This window comes from Myotis myotis, unplaced genomic scaffold (assembly GCF_014108235.1).
Source record: "Myotis myotis isolate mMyoMyo1 unplaced genomic scaffold, mMyoMyo1.p scaffold_m19_p_14, whole genome shotgun sequence".
Lineage (NCBI taxonomy): Eukaryota > Metazoa > Chordata > Mammalia > Chiroptera > Vespertilionidae > Myotis > Myotis myotis.
Window position 1 is genome coordinate 19,588,521 of NW_023416318.1, and position 21,205 is coordinate 19,609,725.

General features: G+C 45.3%; 2 protein-coding genes across 2 annotated transcripts in view; both read right to left on the reverse strand.

The window, feature by feature from the left end:
* B3GNT2 (UDP-GlcNAc:betaGal beta-1,3-N-acetylglucosaminyltransferase 2) overlaps positions 1-12,429 on the reverse strand; it is a 30,063-nt gene extending 17,634 nt beyond the window's left edge. The window contains exon 1 of the mRNA XM_036334402.1: positions 12,243-12,429. The gene's annotated coding sequence lies outside the window, so the exon portion shown is untranslated. The remainder of the gene's footprint in view (positions 1-12,242) is intronic.
* The window catches only part of COMMD1 (copper metabolism domain containing 1), a 151,198-nt gene that overhangs the window by 15,196 nt on the left and 114,797 nt on the right, over positions 1-21,205 (reverse strand). The window lies entirely within an intron of this gene.

The following is a 21,205-nucleotide window of genomic DNA, read 5'->3' on the forward strand; positions in this document are numbered from 1 at the left end:
GCCTTTGGTTACAATGACGGGGAGGGACACCAAGAAGCAACAGGCACCACGCGCCTCAGGCTCCAGGACCCCGAGCGGAGTGCCTTAGAGAAGCAGCCGTGAGATTACTGCCTGACTCGCTCTTTAACACCATGCACGGAAATCACAGAACACCGTGCAGAACTGGCATGTGCAGAGACTTAAATAATGTTGTATTAAACTAAAAGGAATCAACAGGTCTAATACCTTGGGGGAGGAAGAAAAAAGACAAGGAATGAAGAAATGGGATGGAGCTATCAGGGGCACTTTTTATGACAAGACAAATTAACAACAGCACGCCAGCCCCCGCCATCCACAGAGGGCTTGTCCATGTGCCAGAAAGCACGTCAAGGATCCCACTGGAGCCCTAACTGGTTTGGCTCAGTGGATAGAGCGTCAGCCTGCGGACTCAAGGGCCCCTGGTTCGAATCCGGTCAAGGGCATGTACCTTGGCTGTGGGCACAACCCCAGTAGGGGGTGTGCAGGAGGCAGCTGATCGATGTTTTAACTCTCTATCCCTCTCCCTTCCTCTCTGTAAAAAATCAATAAAATATATATTAAAAAAAAAAAAAAGGATCCCACTGGATATACAGTTCTGTGAAGTGGTTACTGAGGTATCTTCATTTTACAGATAAGTGAACTATTCCCAAAAACTTGCCTGAGGTTCCCAAGACAAAGTGGACGGAGGGGGCAGGAACTGGGGCCCAGATGGGCCACTCCAGCCAGCAAGTCCATCCCAGTTGCTGTCAAACCTAAAGCCAGGCATGAACTGAATGGTTGGCACAGCCAGGGTGGAGGGGAGGTCAGCATCTGCATCTCCCCTAAGCATTCTCAAAGACCTGATCCTAGATCCAGGTGAGCCACCTGCAAGTCCCCTTCCAGGGGCCTCAGCACCCCTAAGAACTGCTGTCCTCCCCACCCACACCTTTGCTCATGTAGCTTCTCCCAGCCTAAAATGTCCATTTTCTTGCTTCTCAATCCCATCCCCATTCTTGAAGGTTCAGGTTCAAATCCCACTGCCTCCGCCTCAATTCCCTCAGTGCATTATATTTAGCCCTCCCTCCAAACAAGCCTCTCAAAAGGAATACCAAGAGCCCATTACCTAGAACTCACCCCCAAACCCATCAATGCTTCCCAGCCCAACTGGTTCCAGGTGAGCCAAGATCCACTCTCCTCAACTCTGAGGGATGCAGGACCGAGGCGCCCCACCCTACACGTGCTATAACCATGAAATGAGCACCAGGCAATGCTCCCTACACACACTGAGTACCTAATTAAATTGGGCTCCCCCGCCCAGCCTGCATGGCTCCGTGATTGACCTATGAACCAGGAGGTCACGGTTCAATTGCCAGTCAGGGCACATGCCAGTTGGGCACTCAATCCCCAGTGTGGGGTGTGCAGGAGGCAGCCGATCAATGATTCTCTCGCATCATTGATGTTTCTATCTCTCTCCCCCTCTTCGTTCCTCTCTGAAATCAATAAAAATGTATTTAAAAATAACACTAATAAATAAATAAATAAATAAATTGGGCTCCCCTGGGAAGCCACTCCTGCTCCAGAGTCCGGGACCACCCTCCTCCCAGGAGACAACCTTTCTAGTGACAAGCGGCCCTGGGGTGGCAACTTCAGAATGGGGTACCAAGCAAGCAAAATGGTGTCCCCTCTTCCCAGATCCCAGATTCCGTTCCTGACCCGTTTCTCTTTCTCAAGTGTTGTTAAATTTCAACAAGTTACAGGTGCTTGTTTTTTAAAATATCAAAGTAAGTCATATGGATTAAAAATACATATCCTCCAAACAGTGACATTTTGGCCTTTTATCCAAATGTTCAATGGGGGCTTGCGGGGGAGGGGCATCAGTCTGTTCAACCAAAACCTCTGACTACATATTCAAAGGAGAGATAAAACAGTAACATCGCTCTCTGTGGTCACCTGCCAAGAAAAATTTCCCAAATGTCAAAATAAAAGAGAACATGTTTGCTTAATATATGGACACACTGCTGAGCAGCTTAGAAACTGGGCCTCTTAGCAGGTTTAAGTGCAGTTTACTAGTAAGTCACCTAATTTTAAGTATGTCTGTGAATGTCACCTTCACATATCACAGGGGTAACAATCCTGGCGTTTCCTTGTATTGAGTTTCCACCTTCTGCCCACTTCCCCCTGGGGGTCGATTCTCTCCCATAGCTTCTACTGTCTCTACACTGATGACTCCCTCACCTGGAGTCCAGCATGGACCTGCTCTCCCGCTCTGGGTGGTGCTTACACAACCTCCTAGTCTGTGTGGGGGAGGGACAAAAAAAGAGGCCATCATGCTGAAACCATGGGCCACCTAGGGCCTCATTATATCACTCTCTGTGTCTGTACTTGTTTGAAACTTTTCATTATTAAGATTCTTTTTAAAAGAGAATCCATCAGAACCGTGAAGGAAAAAAATCAGAAGAGAAACATTCAGTTAAAAATAGGAGTATTCATGAGAGGTATTTTAAGTTCATTTGAATAAAATAATTCCTTATGTGGTGGAGGAAAAAGAAAATTTAAATGGCTGCATCTCATTTACTGGTACTTCAAGAATAAAAGTGACATAAATTCCTTATAAAGCAGTGTCAAATTCAACCATAAAAATAATACATAAAAAACATATATCATTTGTTCCAAATGTTAAATATTTAGAAAAAAAAAAAAGGTAGTTATAACAAACCCACTTTGACCCTTTCAATTCTAAACAAATATATTTGATTCTGAAACATCATCAGGCTTCCCAATGAACAATCTGAGCGACTGAAGGTTTTTGTTTTGTGTTTTGTTTTTTTTTAAACACAATTGTGCTATAGCCTGATCAGAGAAGCAGGTGGATGTTAAGAGCTTTTTAAAGAAAATAAACAACAGAATTCTGAAGCACAAATTTTAAGTCGCAGCAAACTTATGGTTCATAGAGATAGCCTTGCTGGAGCGCTAATACTTTCGTATTCACGACTGCACTGGATGCAAACAATCAGTGGGTGAGGCTGGCAATGCAGGCTTTTTCTTCCGGGGTGGGGTGGGAGGAGGGAACAGAAGCTACTAAGTGGTTGTCATGGTTACAAAGCTACTTGAGGTCAGCTCTGGGACCAAAATCTACTTTAAGTTCTCCACATGGACCAGTCGTCACCCTTTCAGTAAGTCACAGCCCCAAGATTACCATCTCTTGCTGCTCCCTGGGGTCCTGCTTCCGTGGCCACCTCCACTGTCTCCAGCTCCAGCTCTCCCTCCAGGGGCTCAGGCACAGGCTCTTTTCCTCTCTGCCAACCTCCTCAAAGAGTCACGCCCTATGTTGTGCCATGACTTTCCCAGTCCCCCTCACCCTCTAGAACCTTCGCAGTCCTTGGCCTCTCCTGACTGTCCACGATACCTAACACTGCTGGCCTCTACTACCGCCCCAATGTTGTGGCCGCACCCCATAACAAAGAAACAGAATTTCCGGAGGATGAGGCCCAGAAATCAGGATTTTAAAAAATTCCCAGGTGATTCTAATGTGCACCCAAGGTTGAGAACCACTGCACTAGAGGATTCCGAATAGAGAAATGTATGAAGTAATTTCACTTTATACATTTAAAGATTCCTCCAACTTCTTTCTGAGAATATACGGTTGTGGGGCAAATAGGAAGCAGGGAGCCCACCAGGAGGCCGTCACATGACCCAGGCCCACGGTCACACCTGCTTCACTTTCACCTCAAGCTCATCTTCCAAAACACACACCTGACCATGACATGTCACTACACTCTCTTCACGAGAACTTTCCAGCTCACCATGACCTCCGTAACCATCAAGTGCCACTTCTCTGCAGGGTCATCGAGGCTGCACTGTGTCCTGTTATCCCTTCCTAAGCACCCTGCCCCCAAAACCCAGGGGATCACATCTGCTGTTTCCCCCAGACACACTGCCACAAGCCTGCCATCCCCACGGCCCCACCCGTCTTTCTCTGCCCCTGAAGAGTATTCACCCTTTGATGGCTAAGCCCAAACACCACTTCCTCGGGAAGCCTTTCACAGCTGCCCCAACAGGGCACTTTGCTTCTCCCTCTAGTAAGCACGGTTTCATCAGTTTCTGGTTAGTTTCTACCAGACTGCTAATTCCTTGAGCGCAAGAACTGTGCCTGACCCACCTAGGAATACACATGGGGCCAAGCACTGTGCTAAGCATACACTAAGTACTCAATCAATGCATGCTCCAAGTGAAGGAACTGCCATTTCATTATATATCAACTTGAGGTCTTATGGGGCGGGGCGTTCCAAGAACAGGCTTTCCATCTCAGCTACTGCAATCTGAAGCCAGGTGTCCCTCTGAGGGACTGCGGCCCAGCACTCCTGACAATGGTACAGCCATAAGTAGGAGCCAGGGTGAGAATAGACTTGAACCTAGGCCTTCAGAGCCTCCTGCCCTCTCTGCCAGGTTTCTCTACACAGGGCCACACAATCTGTTTTCAATTTGTCTCAAGTGGTGGCAATGTGTTTTTCCTAAGCTCGTTTAAGAAGTGTACAGATGCAGCCCTAGCTGGTTTCACTCAATGTATAGAGCATGTGGACTGAAGGGCCCGGGTTCAATTCCCGTCAAGGGCACATGCCCGGGTGACAGGTTCAATCCCCAGTAGGGGGCGTACAGGAGGCAGCCGATCAATGATTCTCTTTCATCATTGATGTTTCTATCTCTCTCCTTCTCTCTTCCTCTCTGAAGTTAAAATTTATATATATTTTTTTTAAAGATCATACACTATGATCAAGTGGGATTTATTCTGGGGATGCAAAGATGGTACATTTATTCGCAAATCAATAGATGTGATACACCACATAAACAAAATGAAGAATAAAAAACACATGATCATATCCATAGATGCGGGAAAAGCATCTGTTAAAATCTAGCACTCATTTATATTAAAAATTCTCAGCAAAGTGGATATAGAGGGAACATACCTCAATGTAAATAAAATGTATGACAAACTCACAGACAACATCATACTCAATGGGCAAAAAGTAAAAGCATTTCCCTTAAGATCAGGAACAAACAGGGATGTCTGCTTTCACCACTGATTCAACATAGTACTGGGAGTTCTAAGCACAGCAATCAAACAAGAAGAAGAAATAAAAGGCATCCAAATTGGAAAGGAAGAAGTAAAACTGTCATTATTTGCAGATGACGTGATACTGTATAGAGAATCCTAAAGATTCCACCAAAAAATTACTAGGACTGATAAATGTATTCAGTAAAGTAGCAGGATACAAAATAAATATCCAGAAATCAGTTGCATTTTTATACACCAATAATGAACTACCAGAAAGGGAAACTAAAAAACCATCCCATTTACAATTGCATTTAAACATTTAAAATACCAAAAGACATGTACTTGAAAAATTATAAGACACTGAAGAAAGAAAATGAAATACAAATAAGTGAAAACACATACTGTGTTCATGGATAGGAAAAGTCAACACTATTAAAATGTCAATGCTACCCAAAGCAATTTATAGATTGAATGCAATTCCTATCATGATATTTCACAGAACTAGAACAAATATTCCAAAAATTTATATGGAACCACACAAAACCCCAAATAACCACAGCAATCTTGAGAAAGAACAACAAGATTGGAGGAATCACGCTACCTGATATAACAACAAGGACATCAAAACAGCATGGTATTGGCATAAAAACAGGCATATTGATCAATGAAACAAAATGAAGAGCCCAGAAATAAATCCATGCTTTTATAGTCAATTACTGTTCAACAAAAGAGACAAGAGCATATAGGATAAAGATAGTCTATTCAGTAAATGATGTTGGGAAAATGGAACAGATATATGCAAAAAAATGAAATTAGGTCACCTTCTTACACCATACAGAATAAACTCAAAATGTATTAAAGACTTAAATGTAAGAATCAAAACTATAAAAATCCTAGATGAAAAACAGGCAGTGAAATCTTGGACATACAAGCAGTCCAATTTAAAAATGGACAAAGGACCTGAACAGACATTACTCCAAAGAGGACATACAGATGGCCAATAGACATATGAAAAGATGCTCAACATCAGTAATCATCAGAGAAATGCAAATTAAAACCAACCACAATAAGATATCACCTCATATCTGTCAGAATGGCTATCATCAATAAATCAACAAATAATAAGTGTTGGTGAGCATGTGGAGAGAGGGGAACCCTTGTGCACTGTTGGTGGGAATGCACATTGGTGCAGCCACTGTGGAAAACAGTATGGAGTTTCCCCAAACATTTAAAAATGGAACTGCCGCCCTAACCGGTTTGGCTCAGCAGATGGAGCGTCGGCCTGCGGACTCAAGGGTCCCGGGTTCGATTCCGGTCAAGGGCATGTACCTGGGTTGCGGGCACATCCCCAGCGGGGGGGGGGGGGGGGGGGGCGGGGGGGCATGCAGGAGGCGGCTGATCGATGTTTCTCTCTCATCCATGTTTCTAACTCTCTGTCCCTCTACCCTCCTCTCTGTAAAAGATCAATAAAATATATTTTAAAAAAATAAAATTAAAATGGAACTGCCATGTGACCCAGAGATTCCACTTCTGGGAATATATCCGAAGAAACCCAAAATACTGATCTAAAAGAATATATGCATCCCTATGTTCACTGCAGCATTATTTACAATAACCAAGATTTGGAAGCAGTGCAAGTGCCTATCAGTAGATGAGTGGATAAAAAAGCTGTGGTACATTTACACAATGGAATACTACTTGGCCTTAAAAAAAAAAAAAAAAAAAGGAAATCTTACCATTTGCAACAACATGGATGGGCATGGAGAAGTATTATGCTAAGAGAAATAAGACAGTCAGAGAAGGCAAATACCATATATGATTTTAATTACATGTGGAACCTAATGAACAAAATAACAAACAACAGACTCAATATAGAAACAGACTGACAGCTGTTGGAGGAGAGGGGGGTTGGGAAGCTGGGTGAAATAGGTGAAGGAATTAAGCAGGGGAAAAAAAAGATACTCATATACACAGACAACAGTATGGTGATTACCAGAGAAAATGAGAAGGGTGGGGTGGGTGGGTGTAGGTAGAAGAGGAGATAATTGATGACACAAAGAGACTTGATTTGGGGTGGTGAACACACAATACAATATACAGATGATGTATTATAGAATTGTACACCTGAAACCTATATAATTTTATTAATCAATGTCACCCCAATAAACTCAATTAAAAATTTGTAAAATGACTCCCAAAAAAGTATCCAATAAAACCATCAGAACACTGGGGACATGAGCCCACTGGATATATACCACTTATAGAGTAAGATTATAAAAGTTGAAAACGTTTTAAGTGGCTTGTCTGAAGCACACATTAACAACTGGCCCTGTGCTTTCACTTCTGAAATAATTATTTCACAAAACATAAAGCTGTAAATTTTGTTCTGGGCATCCTGGGCACTTACTGATGCCTCTTACTGAAACTAAACTCTTCCATGGGCCTTTAATAGAGCGTAAACTAGCTGTCATCACTGCACCCTCCTCCACACCAGATCATATCACACACGTGGCCCATCAGCTCTGAATGGGACATTTCAATGACTGTCATCTCATGACTTACAGAGGAAATGTCAATTAAAAATAATAAGGGATCAACTAGTAAGAAATAATATGCCTTATTTACTAGTAAGCTAAATGCTAGATCAACAGAGTGTTGAATCAAGATTTGGCCTCTAAGTTTCAATAAGAAACCTTTATAACTTTATCATTTCACAAATGAGAAACTGAGATTCAGAGCGGGTAAGTCACTTAGTCACACCATAACCACAGTCACACGGTAAGTTGCAAAATGGAACTCAAATCCAGGTTTGTTCCACAAAAGACTACACACTGTATGATTCTGTGATTCCACTTATTTGAATTTCAAGAACAGACAAAACCAATCTGTGATGACGTGAGTCACACCTAAGATGATATAAGTCAGAATATCCGTTCCCCCGTGAATGCACACTGACCAGAAGGAGCACAGGCACATTCCGGGCTACTGAAAACATTTACTTCGTGATAGGAGGTGGACACACATCCATGAGTTTCACACTTAATGTTAGTGCACTTCACACACTTCACTGTTTGCTCTACCTCCAGCTTAAAAAAAAAAAAAATCCTCATTTGATCGACTCCAAGCTCTTAACCACGAAATCACCACATAGCCACACTGACGGAACATAGCCACAATCTAAAGTTGATTCTCTTAGATTATCAGTTTTTTAAAACATTCTGGTAAGCAACATACATCCTAACCATGCCAGAGTGAAGAAATTAGAATAATAAATGTATTTTTAGATGCCACAAAATGAAAAGTAGACAGTATCAATTTCCTGGCTACTTGGAATTTCCCCTCTGTAGCCACATCAGAATAAAAGCAATTTTTTATTGATTTTATTCTAATGTATTTTTTATTGATTTCAGAGAGGAAGGGAGAGGGAGAGAGAGAAATATCGATGAGAGAGAATCATTGATCAGCTGCTTCCTGCACGCCCCCTACTGGGGATCGAGTCAGAAACACAGGTACATTCCCTGAGCTGGAATCCAACGGTGATCTCCGGGTACAAAGGCCTACACTCAACCACTGAACCAACAGCAGCCAGGCTGAATAAAAACAATTTTAAACCCTGCTCCAAGGGAATGTTCACGGATGCACAGAATAATTTGTAACAATATTCATAGAGCTATCTATGCAAATACCTAAACCTAAAATTACAGCAAATATTTCAAGACCTATGTTATAACTTTATCAACAATGCTAACTCTCAAAAGAAGTTTTATTTTTTTGTTACAAGAATTAAAACAAGACAAGAAGACAAAGCTAATGGGCAAGGAGGATAAAACTCACCGTGAGTGCAAAATCTCAACTAAGAGTTGTAACAAACAGAAAACTCATACAAATAACTTTTCCCAGCAGTAAAATAATTGTGAAACCTATGCTCTAATAACAAATTCTTCATCAGGTAACAAGCTCTTCCCACAGAAGTTTTGTTCAGACTAGCAAAACCTCATCACCGGCCTTTGATGATGAAATCATTACATCAATTCTCTGAAAGCTTTATCCGACACATACGCGCACACCTCTTACAGTAATTGCCTCCCCAGAGAGAGGAATTTATTCTCCCTACAAAGTGGAGACATATTTGGCAAGCAACTAGGAACAGTTATCACACCTTGGGGGTTAGGGAGAAGGCAGCTGGATCCACACCTGTTGGGGTTATGTGCTGCGGTCTTTCTTAGGTGCTTTCAGGAAACCCAACTTGCAAATTGTCAGAGTCCAGTTTAATTCACATTTTAACCTTCTGTGCACACTAGAAATGGCAGGCAATGGACTGAAATGATTTTTGTTTCCCCTGGGCATCTGCATATCGAAGATCAAAAGGCCTTTTATGAAAAATTTTCAGTACTGGTAATTTATACACCACCATTGATGTATTGTAATAGGTTACATAACCAAATGTTATCCCAGATCAAGAATCTCAATGTTTATAAAAGTAACTGTTTGCATTTATTAATTTTTAGTCTTTCATAAAATGTCCAATAAAACTGTCAAAAAAACACCTCTGAGTAGAGTCAAATATTGTAGCTATTAAGCAAATTAGAAAGAATTAAAAGCACTGACCCAGTATGTTAAGAACAGAAAGTGCTTCAGGCACTTTCACAGCTCTGGGTCAGCATCCCCAAATTATGTTCCTTTTTGTTGCTTTTTTAAACCAGCATTACCAGAAAACTAAAACTTAAAGTTTCAAAGTTTCTTTGTGAAACTAAAGAGTCACCACCTTTTTTCTTACCCCTTAATCAGTTGGAAAAGACCCACATATTTCAATCACGAATATCTTAGCTTAATGGACACAAGACACTGGGGGGTAGGGGAAGCTGGGGGAATGTCAAGGGGGGGGGGGGGGGAGACATATGTAATACTCTTTGTAATACTTGAAGCAATAAAACAAAATTTTAAAAAAAAAGAATATCTTAGCTTTGTACCAGCAGTGCCTCATGAAAAGCAAAATGATTAAGAATTTTTAGACACATTAATTTCCTAATGTAACTCTTTTATTAAAAAAAAAAAAAAAAGCCACCCATTTAAACAAAATGTACAGGGGAAAAATCAACCATAAATTATCAAGTTTCACTTTCCTATTTTTAGCAACTTTAGTATCTTTCAGTCAGACAAATCCAAACGGTTTCTACCACAGTTACTGTTTTTCCTTCTTTACTGTTTTTCCTTCTAGGGGAAGTTGATGCATGGAGGAACTTCTATACTGATGGCACAATGTCCACCACTCATTAAGCACTTCTTAACTGCCATGATGCAGTTAGGCAAACTATTTGCTCTCAAAAACTACCTGGTAGAACAGACATTACCATCCCCAAAACCAGATATGGAAAATGAGGCAGGGATGCTAAACTTGCCCAGGATCACTGAACAGTACCGGATAGAATCAAGATTAGTGAACAGTGAGGGTGGAAACTTTGAACTTTCGTGGAGAATTAGACCTTTCACCATACACACCTGCCATCTGCACAAAAATCTAAATGGAAAGCAGTGACCACTTGCTGTAGGTAGATTCCTAAGTGGGAAAAGCTGTATTCCAAACTGAAAAAGTCGTTTCAAAAAGATCTAAAGATAAAGACATTTGATAAGGCTGGGCAGCAGAGAAAGGTTTACTCAACCTGGTCTTAAAACCTAATCTGATTTAAGAGTACAGAGACTCTGTGTAAAACTCTCCCAAATTCCACCAGGCTTAAGAACCTCTATTCAAAAGAAACAGAAGTGAAAACTAGGACAGTGGGAAGTGACCGCCCAGACCTTGGGTCAGTTGTCAAGATCTGCATGGGCGCGACCACGAAGCGGCCAGAGAGCCCTTGGCTGAGATCACCTCTGTCCCCGCCTTTCTAGTCCCAGTCCGGGCTCAGCTGGCCTCCTCGTTAACCATCCCACCACCTTCGGAGGCACAATTACACTGGAAAAATTTATTACAAGTAGAAGCTCATTTCCAACAACGGGCTTCGCAATCTGAAATCTAAAGCAAGCCTCCAAAAAGGGAGAGGCAGGAGAATATAACTGTTCTAAACCATCGTCCTACGAAGATGGGGGGCGGGCGGGCGTCCAGGAGGCCATGAGTGGTAGGGGAGCAAAGACCAACATACCACTCCCACGTCTCAGGCAGGAATGAGAGAGTCTCCTCGACAACCAGGGATTTACATGTCCATGTCATTTTCACAGATGCGCTTTCACGCTGTGCAACTTGTGGGGAGTTCATGGGGAGTGGGGCTCCCCAGCTCAGAGTGTCAAGTGTTGTGGCCTGGAAATTAAGTTTTATTGCCTCCAGAAGGGACCGCCTGCCGTCCCCGGGGAGCCGCCAGGACCAGCGCCCACAGAGGACGAAGTGCCCCCCCCTCCCCGCGCCTACTCCCGGGAGGTGTTTTGCAGAGGCCGGCTGCACGCTCCCCGCAGCACCGCCCCCCCTCCCCAGGTCTCAGCCTGGTTAATCATTCAACGCGGGCGCTGTGGAATATTTTTTTAGAGGTCAAAGCGAAAGGTTCTCCCTAAGTTTCGCAGAAAACAGTCTGTGGGGACCCGGAGGTGGCAGTGGCAGGCAGCTGGAGGTGGGGACAGGCCGTGGCGGCTCTTGGGCTCACGAAACACCTGATCTCCCCCTGCGGCACGGGAGACCGGCGCAGTGCCGGTGCGGGGTGCGAGGGTGCGGGCGCGACTTCACGCGCGGCCCTACTCCCCAAAATGCCGGAGCAACCCCGAAGAGGACGCCCGGCCCCACACGCCCCTTCACCGTGCCTGCAGCACCCCGGCGAGGGCTCCCCCGGAAGTTGGGGTGCAGTGGGGCGGAGGGGATGTCCCGGATCCCCGGGTCCGGAGGTGAGGATGGGATGGGGCAACAAGCTGCCGTGGGATTTCCCTGGCCTCTTCCAGTCCAAGGTGAGGAAGGCGGCGCAGAGAGGGGGTGGGGGTGGGGGTGGGGTGGGGTGGGGGTGGGAGGACGCGAAATGCGGCAGGAGCCACCTGGGGCTGTTCCCTCCGCCGGGACGAAGCCGGAGCCGGCGAAGAACGAGGTTAGGACTGGAGAAGCGGAGGCCAGTGGCTGCGGTGCGGTGGGGGGTTACAGGGAGCAGTTTGCGGGAGCGGAGCTGGCCTGGGGAAGTCGGGGGAGAGGGAAGCGGCGGGGTGCACACCCGCTCGGCCCTACCTTGTCCGGCAGCAGCTTCTGCTCAGCGGGGCGGGGGCGGGATATCGCGGCCACATCCACGTCCCGGCCGCTCGGCGCGGCTCAGCCCGGCGACCGCCGCCGCTCACGCTCCATGCGTTGCGCCCGCGACTGGCGGCCCGTCGGGGTCGGCGACGGGAACAGCGCCGGCTCGGCTGGGCTCCCGCACTTGTTGCCGTCACGGCAGCTGCGCCTCGCTCGGGATCCGCTCCCCGCCTCGTCCCCGCCCTGGGCTCCCGGGCGCGCCCCGCCCCGCCCGACAGGCCAATCGGGCCCGGCACCACCCCTCGCGTCACCTCCCAGCCCCGCCCGCCGCCCGGCGCCCCAAGTTTGGGAAAGGCCCTGCTGCCGACTGTCAGCTAGTCGGAGCCCAGGACCCACCCAGGCTGGCGCTCCTCCGGGCTGCCCAGCACCACACCTGGGAAGCACCAAGCGACGCTGGAGGGAAGCGACCCCAAAAGTAGACCCTTCGGGAAAGTGGGGCAACTAGAAGTTCAAAAGAACGATATTCCCTTTCCTACCCAACCCAAACCCTCAGCTGCAGGTCGCCCCCCTTGGAGAACGTCTGACTTTGGGGAGCTAAACACATGGCCTCGTTGGGGCCCCAGTGACCCTTTTTGGCCAGAGCCAGTTTGTGACCTGACCTACCCCGGACCGGCCATACCTCAAGGGCTGGGACGGCGGCGTCCCCGCAAAACCCGAGGTTCCACCGTGGAAGGTGGGGGCAGGAATCAGGGCCAAAGCGGGACTTGACCAATGCTTTCCACCCACCGTTCTTAGGTGCCCAAATGGTGTCCTAGATTCCAAGGCCTACGGGTGGCGCCCTATTTGCCACTGCCACCCTAGCTCAGGCTTGTGAAGCTGCTTGGGACGTGGTGAGGGGGAAGTTTTGGTTCCCCTTGCGGTGTCCTGCAGGTTTCCTCGAGGATCCACGGGTGTCTCGGGAAACGGAAACGCAAAGTTCCCAGAGGCTGGGCCTCGAACCCGCGCCGGGGCCCAAGGGGCAGGGCGTATACCCAGGTGCGACCTAAATGGCTGAACTCTAACACACACACACACACACACACCACCACCACCACCACCACCACCACCACCACCACCACCACCACCACCCCCACCGGCTCCCCGGTGATGGTGGGGGCTTGGCGCCAAAGACAGCCACCGGCCCGAACTCGGGGGACCACAGGCGCACTGCCTGAGCCCAGCGCCAGCGCCCCCAAGGGCTCGCCAGAGCACTGCATTCTAAGCGGAGTCCGAGCCGCTGTTGACACAACCTTGGGGACCCCAGGTGAGCGCAGAGCGACCGGGAGAGGCTGCCCTGGTTGGAAAGGCCCCGCGCAGCCAGCTTGTCCCGAGTGCGTCCCGCCGGAAGGCAAGCCTGGCCCCAGGCGTATTGGAAAGCCGCCTCACCTCCTTTGGTCCTTTTCTCTACGGGAAAAGAGCAGCGTTCCCCTTTTAGATAATCTGACTGAGGAATTAAGGACACTCCACCCTCGACTATTTGCATTTTTTTAGAAGACTATCTGAGGCGGAATTAGCCCAAAATTGTTTCCATAGGAATTTCAGGCACCTATGAGCTCTGCCCACTCAGTTTTAAACTAGCGCGAAAGAAGAGCGCTTTGCTAGATGCACTGAGCCACACGGTTCCACTAGAAACAGGACTTCTCAGTCAGATCTAGGAAAGTTTTGATTTGTGCCTCCAGGCCTTTTTGCTTTTATATTGATCACATGATTCTCCTAAGAGTACGACATAATGTCCAAGAAACAAGCTATTTTTGCGTATTCATAGAAAAACATCTGGAAGGGTGCACACTGACTGGTAATCCTGGTTAACCCCAGGTGTGGGATAGGGGTGTTGGAGGAGGAGAAATGAATTTTATATCTTTACTGACTTTAAATTTTGTATTTTTCCAGTATATTAACTTTCATAATTTAGAAAGCTAATAAACATTGTCTAGAAATTAGAATATCTTTAAGAACTCTACAGAAAGTATTAATTAATAAACAAATGAAGTCTAGATCTTACATTTTGTGTCAAAATAATTAATTCTGAGTCCATGTTCCTTGGTTTAAATAAAGTACCTTTAAGCTGTTCTTTAATTGCTATGGTTGAACACTAACATCTGAAGATTTTTCGGTGCCATCGGATGGGTAATATTGTTTCTATGCGTATGTGTCTTCCCTTTAACTGCACTCCCACTAGCCACAGACAGACTTTCAGGAACTGCTAGCCAAGGAGTTTTTAGTTAAGGAACTGCTACACTGTCAGCTGGCAGCCAACAAGGAAATTAGCTTGTATCCTTTGCAGCTGCCAAAAGCTGTGCAAGCCCTGAAATTTAAAAAATAAGGGCATTCTCTCCATTGAGCTATTAATTAATGCAGCTGAAAGTGTATCTGTAATAGTTACACTGTCTTTGGGGACTAAATCCCGCACCCACTTGGCTGTAGTCTTTACTCTTGAGTTGGGGCTTAAGTCCATTATCATTAGGTAAAGATGTGTTATTTAGTTATTTAAATTAAATATTCATATATTTAACAAATATGTGTTGACCATCTATAGGGGCACAGCACAGGGCTAGGCACTGGAGTGGTGAACATGGCAGGCAAACTCTTCCTTCTTGGAGCTCACAGTCTACCTGGAGAGAGGAGGGCTAAACATTTAAATGCACTATCAATTATATAATTACAGATGTGATATGGGCCAAAGGGAGTATAGAGTCCCATTTGTCTGAGAAATCCAAGAGGCAAGACGTGACATTTGAGCTGAGTTCTGAGGGTAGCATCAGCAGCACAAATCCCCAAATCTCATATATGCTATGCACTTAGGTTGTTCCAGAAGGATAGCAGTGTTGTGGTAGTCTGTTAATCAGTCCCAGGTGGGGCCATGAAAACTACAGGAAAAAACAGCCGCCTCTGTCAATGGTTAAAATATTAATTACTAATGGAAAGGTGGAATCATTCTTAGGATTCCAGTCCAAATCCTTTGGCACTTGCAAATGAGAAAAAGAAGGCCCCTAAAGTAGCTTTCTAGAGGCCAAACACCTGACACTAGAGATAATATCATGAATGTTAAACAATTGAGTTACAGGCTAAAAATTATCTGGCTCCTAAAGCAAACCCTTTCTCCTCCAAGATTACTTTGACTTTGCAACAACAGAGAAACATAAAACCTTATTATCAGATGAAGATACCAGAAACCAATATCGTGATTCCAAGGGATTTGCTCCATATCCCACAGAGTCTTGGTGCTAGAAAAATTCAGAATTCCCAGGTTAGTAAAGTCCAGCTTGTATATGACATTGCAATGGGATATAAGGTCAGCAATTTGAAGGGAATGGTCATCTCTATTAGGATCATCATGTTATTTTGGTGAATGGAACTTTCATTAAGGAGAAATGCAAAATCATACTCCTAATTATTATCAAACTGCAAAACTGCATGCAAGAGGAGAGGCCCATAATTGTAGCATCAAGCATGAGACAATGCCATTAATATGATTATCAAGGTATAAGCCTATTAGAGAACCTAATGCCTCTTTGCTAGCATCATCCTTTGTAAAGCTTTTCTGAGTCTGGAAACCATCTCAGTCATAAACACAACTGTTAAGAAGCAGTGATTTCCAAGGGGCATAACAAAGATCTGCTGGCCTTCACCAAAAGTCAAAGCTGTCCAGCTAAGGAGAGCAGACTATTTCCGAAAAGTTAAGACTTATCTGCCAACTCTAGTTGGCTCTTATTGAGAGAGGAAGTACCTCTAGCTCCAAGTCCTCTCCTAACCCTGCAGCATCCAGACATGGTAATGACTGTGAGTTCTAATGGTCACCTGGAGATATGCATGAGCCACCTCAGATGGACACAGGGGCTTAGGTCTTGGCTGCTGCTGGTAAAAAATCATGTTATGGAAGTCTACAAACTCAGATTCAACTCCTACTCTATGAATAAGCCCTGTGTGTCCTCATGGGTATAGTAACACCTACCTCAAAGAGTTCCCAGGAAGGGGAAATGAGGTCATATATGACCAAGTGCCTATAGATACTTGGTGCTTAATAAATATTTTTTTTCTTCCTTGGCCATGGCAGTGGGACCAAGTCCTCACCAGGATAAAGTACAGGTGGTCTCTTGGCATAGAATTCTGGGCATTTGTCCTGGCAGTTTATAGGAGGAATTGTTATGCTATCCTCATTCCAAAGAGCTCAGACATCATCATCACCACGTAGAATGGAAGGATCAATTGGCTGTCCCTAGGAGGAGCCACTTGCTTGGTCGTTAGGACCCAGTGACTTATAGGACACTTGCTTAGCAATCACCAGGATGGACAGGGTCTCCTCATCTATAATAATAAAAGTGTAATATGCAAATTAGACCAGACAGCCGAATGACCTTTCAGAAGTCCTTCTGAATGAAGCCGGGCCTGCAAGGACTGAGGCAAGCTGCCACAGCTGCAAGGACCGAGCCTCTTGCATGAATTTCATGCATCAGGCCACTAGTTTAAACCTAACAGTCAGATGAAGTCAGAGAGCAATGGACCCCATGATAGTCTTAAAGGGGAAGCAGGATAAATGTGATAACATGGAGAATCTCAAAACATGTTGAGTGAAATAAGTCAAACACAAAATAATATACATGAAGTTCAAGAACAGGTTAAAACTAGTCTATGGTTATAGAAGTCAGAACACTAGTTGCTTTGAGGATAAGAACAGAATTAACTGGAAAGAGAAGCATGAAGGAACTTTCTGAGATGAAACATTCCATCTGTTGACTAGAATGATGGTTACATAAAAGCATACCATTGTCAAAACTTATCACACTGTGTACTTTGGATTTGTACATTTTATTGTTTATATATTAGGAAGCACAGTCTGTAGACAGAGGGGAGTGCTGGCAAATGGAAGAAAGAAGTAGGCTCCCCACTACTATGCCAGGCAATTTCTTCTGCACCAGATTCTGGGCAGTTATGAACTGACATTTCAAAACAAACTACAGATAGGAAAGAATGCATTTTTCTAAAAATAAATATCCTATTCTGGGCCAAATAATAGGCTCAAGCCCTTGTTCCTCTACAGTTTGCAAGCCTCTTCATCACCTTTCTTTCTTTTCTTATCTAAAACCATCCCAGAACATGGTTTTCCAGAGTCAGCATCCTTTAGGAGTCACTCTCACTCCACCCTCAGCTGCGGGTATTATTGCATAACATTAACTCTATAAACTTCCTGCCCATATCGCCCTAGAAAAAGGAAGCAGAGTTTAATTGACAAACCACAGTCAAATTAAAGGTCGTAAAATATCAGAAAAAAGAGAATTTGGGTCACCAGGAAATTTTCAAGAAAGAATCCTGGCAATCAAACCTTTCAAAAAGTGCATACCTCCAGCTTGGCCGTTGTAGCTCAGTGGCTGAGCATTGACCTATGAACCAGGAGGTCACAGTTTGATTCCCAGTCAGGGCACATGCCCAGATTTCAGGCTCGATCCCCAGAGTAGGGTGTGCAGGAGGCAGCCTATCAATGATTCTCTCTCAGCATTAATGTTTCTATCTTTCCCTCTCCCTTCCTCTCTGAACTCAATAAAAAATATATTTAAATAATAATTTTTTTTAAAAGTACAGGCTTCCAAAGGGTGGGGAATTGGAACAAAGGGCAGCTGGAATTGGAACAAAAATCAGAGATTGTAGACCTAACTCCATCATTCAGGACCCCTGCGACAAACCCCTTCTATACTGTCAAAGGGGACTTGTCAAATATGACTAAAAGATCACAGCAAGGTAGGTCCTGCTTCAGTTTGATTTCTTTGCTGTTCTCTTTGCTCCATCTTCTTCCCACCTATGTCCTTTTTATAGCTATTTCAGGGATCTCATCAGGGCTAACATTGGCAGAAAAGGAACTCCATTCTCCCTTGTCTCTTTTCGTGATGCAGGAAACCTTTCCTACAGTCCCCTACCAGATTTCCCTTCCTATCTCATTGGGGTCACATGACCCTTCCAAAGCCAATCACTGGCTAAATGAATGAGCCCACCTGACTAACTTAGACCAATTACGGTTTACTCCTGGGTCATCACATGAAGGTGTGGGCCCCCAAACACAGTCAGTGCAGCACCAACCAGGATAAAGGAAGTTGTTGCCGGTAGGGTTTCCCCAGCCTAAGACAGAGGTTTGCATGTGGGAATTTTATGGGGAGTGCTCTCAGCACCAGCTCCTGGGAGAGTGAAGTAAACGGGAATGGATAGAGAAGGTGAACTGCAATGCAGGCACAACAAAGGCCTTAGCTGATCTTTTGGAGACCTCTGGTGCTAGGATAGCTCAGAGTTGTCCTAAATCAGTGTGAGAGAGCTGAGCCTTTTTACTCTTGCATCAACCACACAGTATTTGTGGGTTGCTCTTTGGAAAGCAGCATAACCATCAGCAAAGCGGCTGTTTTCAGCAGAGGAGAAATCTCAGAGAGGGACTCAGCTGACGGCCACTGCTGTTAATATCTTAATCATCCCCCCTATAGTGGGGGCAAAACATGCCATCCACTATAGGGGGGATGATGTTGCATGGGCAATCCCTTGCTCAATTCAGGTCTCCTAGAAACCACACTCATGTCCCCAGAAAACATGTCAGCCTTTACCAGAACCAGCTCTGGAACCCAATTATCTCACTACTCTTCTACGTAGGAAGAAGTGACAGGAGAGCTTCCAAGTATCAGCTACTATCCTGGTTTTTAAGACTGAGACAGCTGGGCCCTGGCCAGGTGGCTCAGTTGGTTGAAGCTTCCTCCAATACACCTAAAGGGGGTGGGTTCCATTTGCCATCAGGGCACATTCCTAGGTTGCGAGTTTGATCCCTGGTCAGGGTGCATGTGGGAGGCAACCTATTGGTATTTCTCTTTCACCCCCCCCCCGCCCCCTTTCTCTCTCTCTCCCCCTTCCTGTCTCTAATTTAAAAAAAAAAAGAGAGAGAGAGAGAGAGAGACAGCTGGGAGATGGCTGTGTAGACTGAGTTTGGGTGGGACCCAAGCCCTCAGACTTAAGGGGCATGATGCCCACAAGAATGAAAATCCAGAGGATTAGTCTTGAACAAGCCGGGAGCCTGCTAAGCCCTGGCATCTGCTGAACTTCCCAAATTACACACATTGAGCTGTTCAGTTCCACATTTTCATAGTGTGCTTCCTGCCAAGCTTCCTAGAACAGTCTACACAATAGGAAACCAAAATGAGCAGTTAGAGCAATTATGGATACGGCAGGTCAAACAAATAAGCCTTTATTTAGGACTTAAACAGACATCATCAACAAGGGTCTAATACAAAATGGAGATTTGGTCAAAGAAAGGTTTTATAAAACCAAATATCTCTACCAAAGGAGGGTAGAGATATTTGCATGAGGTTTTTCTCTGTCTCACTGAAAATACTAAAATAACATTGCATCCAGACTCTCCCTGGCACTGCCCTCTCCCCTCCCCCACCCCCTTTAGTGAACATCTTCTAGCTCTGTCACTAATCTGGCTGTAGGGCCAACTCCTAGGAAGTGTTATGCTAGGGTATGAAAGTTGTCATCATTGAAAAGAGCTGGGGAATTAACTTGTTTATTGTTATATATCTATTTAAATATCCAAGAATTAAAGCCATACACATGAATGTTTGTGTGTATATTCAGGAAGTACTAGGTATTACAGAAAGCCCAAACATTTCAGCTAAGTGAGAAATGCTAGACAGTGAGGTGCTGGAATCTGATATTGCCACTATTGTTTGTAGTGGGGAGTCATGTGGGGAGCCAATATAGGGTTAAGCCTCGGACTGACCTGTTAGCAAAATCACAAACAAGTCTTCTTCCGAGTCTTAAACAACCCAATCCGAGAGGTGGCCACTGATTTACATGTTGTGCCCAGATTTCATGATTCCCAAGAACCCACAGGGAGCCAGCAAGTCCGATGCAAAAGCAAAGAGTCATTCATTTCAAACCTAGGTTTGGCTCCCCTGCCACACTCACTGATGCAACGGTAAGCTCCAGTGGCTGAGAGAGAGAAAACTCTGTGTGGAGAGAGGTTTTATAGGGGGTTGGGGAGGAGAAAGGACTGTGGGCCCTGCCGATTGGCCAGGCACGAGTCGGTGTCTCATTACACAGGATGTGGTCATAGTGATGGTGTGCACTTCCCTTGACTATCATTGGCCAGTCCAGAGAAATCCTGGGCGTGGCCAGCAGCGGCTTGGCTTCCAGGAAGAAGCCTTGCTGAGCACATGGCCAAGGTAAGATGGAGGGCATAGCCCTTACCCTGGGGCAAGGTGGAGGGCGTAGCTCTTACCCTGGGGCAAGGTGGAGGGCGTAGTCCTCGCCCTTTCATTACACAAGCTGTCATTTAAAAAATAAAAATGGGGGAATTTGCCAGAAGCCGGACCACCCTTGCTGCTTGACACAGTCGCTGCAGGGAAGAAACATCTACACAGCTTATGTTTCAAGGGACCTGGCGTATATGGCATATGTTTGCTCCCCCTCTTAGCGCTATGTGTTTTAAACAGGACCACCTCCCCGAGAAAGGTTGTTTCCCCAGGTTAGGGATTAACAGGACTAAGGAAGAGAATAAATCAGTAAATCCCCCTAGTGTTACAGAAATACCATGTACTACTTATAAAGAACTTGGACTAAGACTGTTGGCAATAAATTCGGGACTTGTTGGGCCCACATCCCCAGGGGTCTGCCCACCAGGGAAAGCACCAAAGCCTATGCCCCTGGAGATCCACCGACACAGGGCAGTCCCAGGGAAGGCAAGCATTGAGGCTGGGAGGACATAACCTTTACTGGGTAGGAGAATCTCCTTCAGTCACTTCCTTGTAGCCTATCAGTAGAGCAGTGACCTTGGAATAGCCCTTGTAATGGAACACAGAGATTAACCTAGACAAGATTAAAATCAACAGAACTAGATAGAGACAGGATTTTTGGTAAAGGTCAGATAAGAAACAAGGAACTGTAGAACGTTA